We start from the raw sequence: 7,683 nt of genomic DNA, 5'->3' as shown, positions 1-7,683 counted from the left end.
GGCAGGAGGGGGGCAGTTAAGAGATCAACCAAAGGACTTGTATGAATGCATATAAGCATTGACACAGACGCTGGGGTGGGGGGGGGGGACGGTGAGAGCATGTGCTGGGAGGTGGAGGTGGCCAGGGAGAGGTCAATAGGGCAAAAGGAGACATATAATACTATATGTAATACTTTTAACAATAAAGAATTTTTTTAAAGAAAGAAACATTGTTCTGAGTAAAAAAAAATAAGAAAAAATAGACTGGTAATATTTTTTAATGGTGTGAAAATAAGAAAAACAATAGCAAATGCAGTATTTTCATTTTACAAAGTGTGAATGAAATGGTAAGGCATTATACTTTTCCTTCTGGGAAAATGAAATGAAGACTAAATGAAAGTCTTTTTAAAATCTGGTGTGTGCATTTAAAAGATTGGAAATCGGCGATTTTGACACCTCTCATCACTTAAATTCAGTATGTTAAAAACGGAAAGCATGTGGGTATTGAGATCCAAATATCATGGCTCAACTTATAATTTGCTGATAAAAAATGTCAGAACATTTTTACATTATACTTTTAAAAAAATCTTTATTGTTATAAGTATTACATATGTCCCCTTTCTTCCCCCATTAGCCCCTTCTAGCCTCCCCCTCCCCACCCCCACCCCAGGCCTTTACCACCCTAGATCCAGAGACATGTAAGCATGGTACATGACACTTTTTAAAACCTCTTTCTTGCATAACATCACAAAGGAGCTTATTGTAGTTTTAAAAGATTCTTAATTGTTGGAATTCTATCTCAGCGTTGTACAGCACTTAACTAAATATATGTAGCTGCTGTGTCTTTTATGTTTTATATGTACACCATATTAAATTGACTTGTAGTTCACATCCTATATAATAAAAGGCTAATATGAAAATTGTCCCCTCGGGAGTTCAACCGCTCGCTATGACGTGCGCTGACCACCAGGGGATGGCGCGGAACGAAGGAAAGCCCTGTCCCAGATTGCCTTTCCCCTGTCTACTATATTGTCAGCCCAGGCCCTATGCTGAGAATTGGGGGAAGTAGAGGTTTTGTATGTGTGTGCATGCATGTTTTCATAAGAGGAAGAAGAGAGGAGTTGTGAGTTGCATTAGGATAAATGGGAAATGTGAGGGAGAAGGTAGAGAAAATGAAAAATTATAGTTCAGTGTGCTGGCAGCAGAGACTAACTGACAGAAAGCTTTGAAGTTACTGTTACCCAGATTTGGTTTTTTGTGACTTTGGAATTACCTGATTACTTTTGATGACTTAATTTTCATACGTTAAAAAAAAAGGTGGAGGTGGAAGCAAAGTCAGATAAATTTAGGTACCTTTTAAAATAGTTAGTTGTGCAGAAACATAACATGTTTTTACCTGGGTAAAAGAAAATTCCTCTGAGTCCAGAAAACAAGGTAACAAGTACTTATCAATTGCCTGCTATGGACAAAACATGAGAGGTATGCAAAACATTTTACACATGTGCAGATATGGCTATAGATATAGTGGTTGACACAGGTCCTAAAAATATTAATAGCAATTCAAGATACAAAAATTTTCAAGAAAATAATAGAAGTCACAAGATGATACATGATTAATAGTTAAGTGAAGGTAACTAGATAAAAGAAATCTTTAACCTAATTGAACAGGCATAATAACTAATACAAATGATCTGCATGTGTCCCAATATACAGGTAGGTAGTTACAGAAATTTTTCCTAAAGTTTTGTGGTGAAAGGAATTGATACTCATTACATCACTATGTTTCTGCACAACTAACTATTTTAAAAGGTACCTGAATTTATCTGACTTTGCTTCCACCTCCACCTTTTTTTTTAACGTATGAAAATTAAGTCATCAAAAGTAATCAGGTAATTCCAAAGTCACAAAAAACCAAATCTGGGTAACAGTAACTTCAAAGCTTTCTGTCAGTTAATCTCTGCTGCCAGCACACTGAACTATAATTTTTCATTTTCTCTACCTTCTCCCTCACATTTCCCATTTATCCTAATGCAACTCACAACTCCTCTCTTCTTCCTCTTATGAAAACATGCATGTACACTCATACAAACCCTCTACTTCCCCCAATTCTCAGGATAGGGCCCTAGGCTGACAATATAGACAGGGGAAAGGCAAGGAAGGGGACAACAATCTTGAAACCAGAGTCTTCAAGATCCTGCCTTCGATGGCCCTTATCAAAGCTGCAGTTGCCTCCCTGTGCCTGCTGCAGGCAAAAAAAAAGCCCAGAGGGACAGTTTTCCGTGATGACCAACACTCTGTCTGCTGTAACTGATCTGCAACATTTCAGGAAAATACAGTTCCGAAAGGAAAAAAAAGATCTTCCCTTCATTTCATCACCAGCCACCAAGAATCTCATTATTTGGTGGCTTTTGGTCTCACACTCCTCTTATCTCTACTCCCCAATAATACACACACTCCATAGGAAACATTATGTTACATATAGTAAACAAAATCTTAGGAAATGCTTGGAATGACCTCACTAATTTCTATGGATTGGCTAGAATTTCCTTCTGTGCCTGGAATACACTCTTCCAGTAACATGTGTCCTAAGTTTATTTTATTTTGTACTCATATTGCTTATCTTTCATACTTAGGAATTAGAAAAATAGTTTCCTAGACTCATTTTTAATCAGTAACATTTAAAAATTTGGGGAGCTGAAAAAAAAATTTTTAATACAGTTTTTCATTAAAGGACACTAGATGGCACAATTTCACCAATTTATGCTAATAAAGTCATTCATCCTCTTATCAATTCGCAAATAAAATAATTTGTCTTTATAAATAGTTATACCTAAATAACCTAACAGGAAACCTATATAACCATAAGAAATTATTAAGAATATAATATTTCCAATATAACATATTTTATGTTCTTATTTATTTACACAGTAACCAGAATTCCAGTGTTGGATGAATAATTTAAGGAACCCAAAGAAAATAGCAATCTCTCTACAGTGAAATAAATCAAGTACTAATAGATGTTAGACACTAATATCTATCAAATGAACATTTTTATAGTGTTACTAACATATAATAACACTCTGTAACATAATAAAGTAAGCTGGTGATTCCATTCATTATGCATATTTAAAATGGGGTAAGTGGACAAGCCAAAAATTCAACAGTATGAATTTTTCTTACTTTACTGCTTGCCTTAAGCAAATTATATACAATTAGGATCTTAGTTTCCTCATATGTAACAATGAAAAAAATTAATCTAGAAGCAATAGAAAATGATTAGAGTCTACCTGATTTAGCATCCAATTGACCTTTTATTTGCTAAAAATACCATATTTATAGCAAAAGTAGCAGATGTATCCAATGTTTTCACTATCACTTCATTTTCTGGAATTATTGAAAGTGTATTAGCTCTTGAGCTGTATCTTTGCAGATAAGACAGCACATCAGCCAAACAAGCAGAATGTACACCTCACCTGGATCATCTCCCAACCCCGATTATACCCAACCCTGGCTGGGGTTTTTGGAGAACTCTTGCCTAGTTACATAGTGCACACTCTGGCCAGATGGTGCAATCAACTGTGGTAGGTCTTTGCTTAAGAGATTCTAATAGGGTGAGTCTCCACTTAGGTACTCTTACCTAATGAAAAGTTCTCTTTAGATAAAAATTATCATCTTGGGCAAAAGGAACACCTCTGGAAGGCCACATATAAAGAGGGGAGTAAAAAAAAACACATCTACATTGTTAGCTAGATTGTCTCAAGCTACACTAGATATTAATGTAGTGACATGTTGTATAGCCAAATTGCCCTTACATTTCAACAAACTAGATTGGGGTGGTGGATGGGCTGAGGAAGTGAGAGAACTTAGACAATTCCTGGAGAAGAACTCTTAAAGCAATACTGTAGATCTTTGAAAGTTAATGAGTCTATAAGTAGCTCATCAATGGTGATGCTAAATAGACAGTGATTTCTAATAGAGTTGTTCTGACATCTAAGGTGACTTACCTATAACAGCTGAACCAATATCAATTCTACATGTTTTACATAAAGATTTGTAAGAAATTCCAAATTTGATCCATCAGCTCAAGTTACTCAGCTGTCTCTTTTTAAGATAGTTTACTATGATAGAGTAATAAAAACAGATTCTTTTTGTTCTCAAATGCTAGGCTTCACTTCAAAAAGCATCTTTTTTTCCTCCCCCAAAATAATTTTTAACCAATATCTGAATCAACATACATTACGCATTATGGAAAATAAGGAGGAAAGTAGAGTACTAATAATATGATAGTATTCTTTGTAAGAAAAACATATCGTAAAGAGAGAATATATAAACCCATTTGGTAATTCTCAAAGAAGCATTGTAATGTGAGTACATAATATATATTGTGGTTTATTCCCCAGTCATTCCATCCCAGAAGACTTCATGAGCAAATTATGGAAAATCATCCCCCGTGACAATGATTCTTTCAGGAAAGAGCATGTGATCCAACTGTGGCTGTTGTAGGCATAATTCTAAAATGCTACCCCTCCCAAAGATGTTCTACCCTAATCCCCGAAACCCATGAAAATGATGAGATATCATCCTGATGATTACGTTACATTATTTGTATGGTTAGTCTTTAAAAAAGGGTAGGCCTGACCTAATCATAAAAGCAGAAAGATTTCTTCAATTGATGGGAGAAAGGAAAGTCAGAGAGATTTGAAGCACAAGAAGGATTCAAGTGAACTCCTTGACGAACGTAGTCAGCCCCAAGGACCTGAAATCAACCCCCAGTTAAGAGCCAGCAAAGAAACAGTGACAGTCTTAGAACCACAGAGAACTGGATTTTGCAAACAACCTGAATGAGCTTGGAAGTGGGTTTTCCTCTCAAGTCCTCCAGTCAGAAGGCCAGCCCAGCCTTCACATTGACTTCAGTGTTTAGTAAACAGAGGACTCGGTGGAGCCCACCTGGACTTCTGTCCCACAGAACTGTGAAGTAATAAATGAGTGTTTGCTATAAGCTACTAGGTTTGTGGTGACTTATCATGATAGTACTAGAAAACTTGGTTCTGAGGAAATTTTATTACTTCTACAAAAGAGCCACAGGACCAAATTGTGTCTCTTCTTTCTTTGAATGTTGCTGTCTGAACTTAATGGCTACAGCTGACTTGTAGATGTGCATGATTATGTCGATGGCGTTCCTAAAAGTAAATCACCCTGACAATCATAGACTAACCCCTACTAGGACATAAGCAGATTTAAAGATGGAACAAAGCTAAGTCTTCATGCCAGTAAAGAGACTAATCCTGCGGTCCACTCTACCTCTGGAATTACTGATATGTGCGATAATAAATTTCTTTATTGTTTAAACCAATTTGAGTCAGGGTTTCTGTTACAGACAAATATTTTAATTAAATATTTTAACTGATAGGCTTATTTGACATAAAGCTGAAGACAGTCCCTGATTTATAATTGTTTGACTTAGGATTTTTTGACTTTATACTAGTGCTAAAGCAATATGCATTTAGAAGAAACTTTAATTTGAATTTTAATCATTTCCTGGGCTAACGATATGCAGTATGATATCTCTCTTGCTGGGCAGCGGCTTAAAGACACAGCTCCCAGTCAGCCACGCAATCATGAGAGTAAACAACCAATACTCTACAGCAGTGGTTCTCAACCTTCCTAATGCCGCGACCCTTTAATACAGTTCCTCATGTTGTGGTGACCCCCAACCATAAAATTATTTTCGTTGCTACTTCATAACTGTAATTTTGCTACTGTCATAATGTAAACATCTGATATGCAGGATGTATTTTCATTGTTACAAATTGAACATAATTAAAGCATAGTGATTAATCACAAAAACAATACGTAATTATATATGTGTTTTCCGATGGTCTTAGGCGACCCCTGTGAAAGGGTCGTTCAACCCCCAAAGGGGTGGCGAACCCCAGGTTGGTGACCCACACGTTGAGAACCGCTGCTCTACAGTGTACTGTGTTGCCAGAGTTTTTTGGATATTGTATTATTTGAATATTGTATTATATGTTTTCCTATCCCATCATGTCTACAAAATGCCTGTCTGTGTATCCTGTTTCTGGTGAGGAGGAAGGCAATTACTCATGAGATTAAACTCAAGATAACTGCTCAACTGTAGGCTAATGTAAGTGTTCTGAGCACTTTAAGATAAGCTAGGCTCAGCTATGATGTTTAGTAGGTTGGGTGTATTAAAAGCATTTCTAACTTATGATATTTTCAACTTCTGATGGGTTTATTAGGACATAGCCTCAATCTTAAAATGAGGAGCATCTGTAGTATAGTTATATCTAAAGATACATAAAAGAATATTGGACATTGAAATGAGAAACTTGAGATAACATATCTACCTACAGTTGTATATTTATTTAATTTCTCACACATTTAAAAAGTATCTAATTTTCTTCCCTTTTTAATCCACATAGCTAATGAAATAGAAAAAAATTCAAAAGAATAAGATTATGTGGACGCTATCTCTAACATGAAAAAATCTGCCTAATACTAATACATACGGTTGAGAAATTTAAAGTTTGGGCAATAAAATGATTATTTTCACAGTTTATGCCAAAACATCACCAATACGTGAGAATTAGTATCTAGTTAGTTATATAAGTATGAATTCAGGAGAGATAATGGTTGATATAGAGATTTAAAGATCAGCATACAAGAGGTAATTAAAACCACTTTAATGTTTATCCAACATGAGGGACAAAGAGAGAAAAGCAGGACCTGTAGACAGGAAGACACTCAGAAACAACCAAAATTAAAGATTTATAGGCAAAAGAGGAGGAGCCTGTGAAGGAAAAATAACAAAATTGGTTAGGCATATGTGATTAGAATCAGAATAAATAATTTCAATGTCACAGAGGATAGAGTTTTGAAAAGTGCCTGTGCAACAATCAGAAATAGATGAGAGATTCAGTAAAATTAAAAAGAATTCACTGAATATCATAATTATAGTGCATTATTTTATTTCAGTAAAGATAATTTCATTCATGGGGTGAAGGAAGTAGAGGATAGGCAGAAGCCAGATTGTTGTGGGTTGGGCAGTGGGAGGGACATTTTATCTTCTGAGACAGGAGAGCAAGAAAATAAAGATGAATGCAGATGTTTATCACAATGGAAATAACGCAAATGTGGGCACATGGAAATAATACAATAGCAGGATACCTAAGCTCAAGTGGAGAATTTACAAGGAGTAGTAATGCTTAAGAGATTTCCTAAAACATCATCTCACACAATCAAAATAGCTATTGATGTCCTGGAAATGCCACCAACCTCAAATGCAGCGATAAGAAAATACTAATGTACTTACCTACAATTGTCAGTACAGAGTGTTACAGTGAGTGATCTCATGAGAATTGGGTTGTTGGGTAAATAAGATTGTCCTTAAAGAGTTAAACTAGCCCTAACCGGTTTGGCTCAGTGGATAGAGCGTCGACCTGCGGACTGAAGGGTCCCAGGTTGGATTCCGGTCAAGGGCATGTACCTTGGTTGCAGGCACATCCCCAGTGGGGGGTGTGTAGGAGGCAACTGATCGATGTTTCTCTCTCATCGATGTTTCTAATTCTCAATCCCTCTCCCTTCCTGTCTGTAAAAAATCAATAAAATAAATTTTTAAAAAAAGAGTTAAACTATGTACTTACTTATAATTGATTTATTGGCAGTCACCAGAAAGACAGAATT

At 36.0% G+C, this 7,683-nt stretch overlaps 1 non-coding gene across 1 annotated transcript; it reads left to right on the top strand.

The window, feature by feature from the left end:
• The first annotated feature begins 2,181 nt into the window (after nucleotides 1–2,181).
• On the top strand, nucleotides 2,182–2,317 carry LOC111828419. Its single transcript, XR_002832291.1, has one exon. It is a non-coding gene; the product is annotated as a small nucleolar RNA SNORA16B/SNORA16A family (small nucleolar RNA).
• The last annotated feature ends 5,366 nt before the right edge of the window (nucleotides 2,318–7,683 follow it).

This window comes from Myotis lucifugus, unplaced genomic scaffold, assembly GCF_000147115.1.
Source record: "Myotis lucifugus unplaced genomic scaffold, Myoluc2.0 scaffold_357, whole genome shotgun sequence".
NCBI classification, from domain to species: Eukaryota; Metazoa; Chordata; class Mammalia; order Chiroptera; family Vespertilionidae; genus Myotis; species Myotis lucifugus.
The sequence above is the reverse complement of the archived record's forward strand: the minus strand, read 5'-3'. Positions and strand labels throughout refer to the sequence as shown.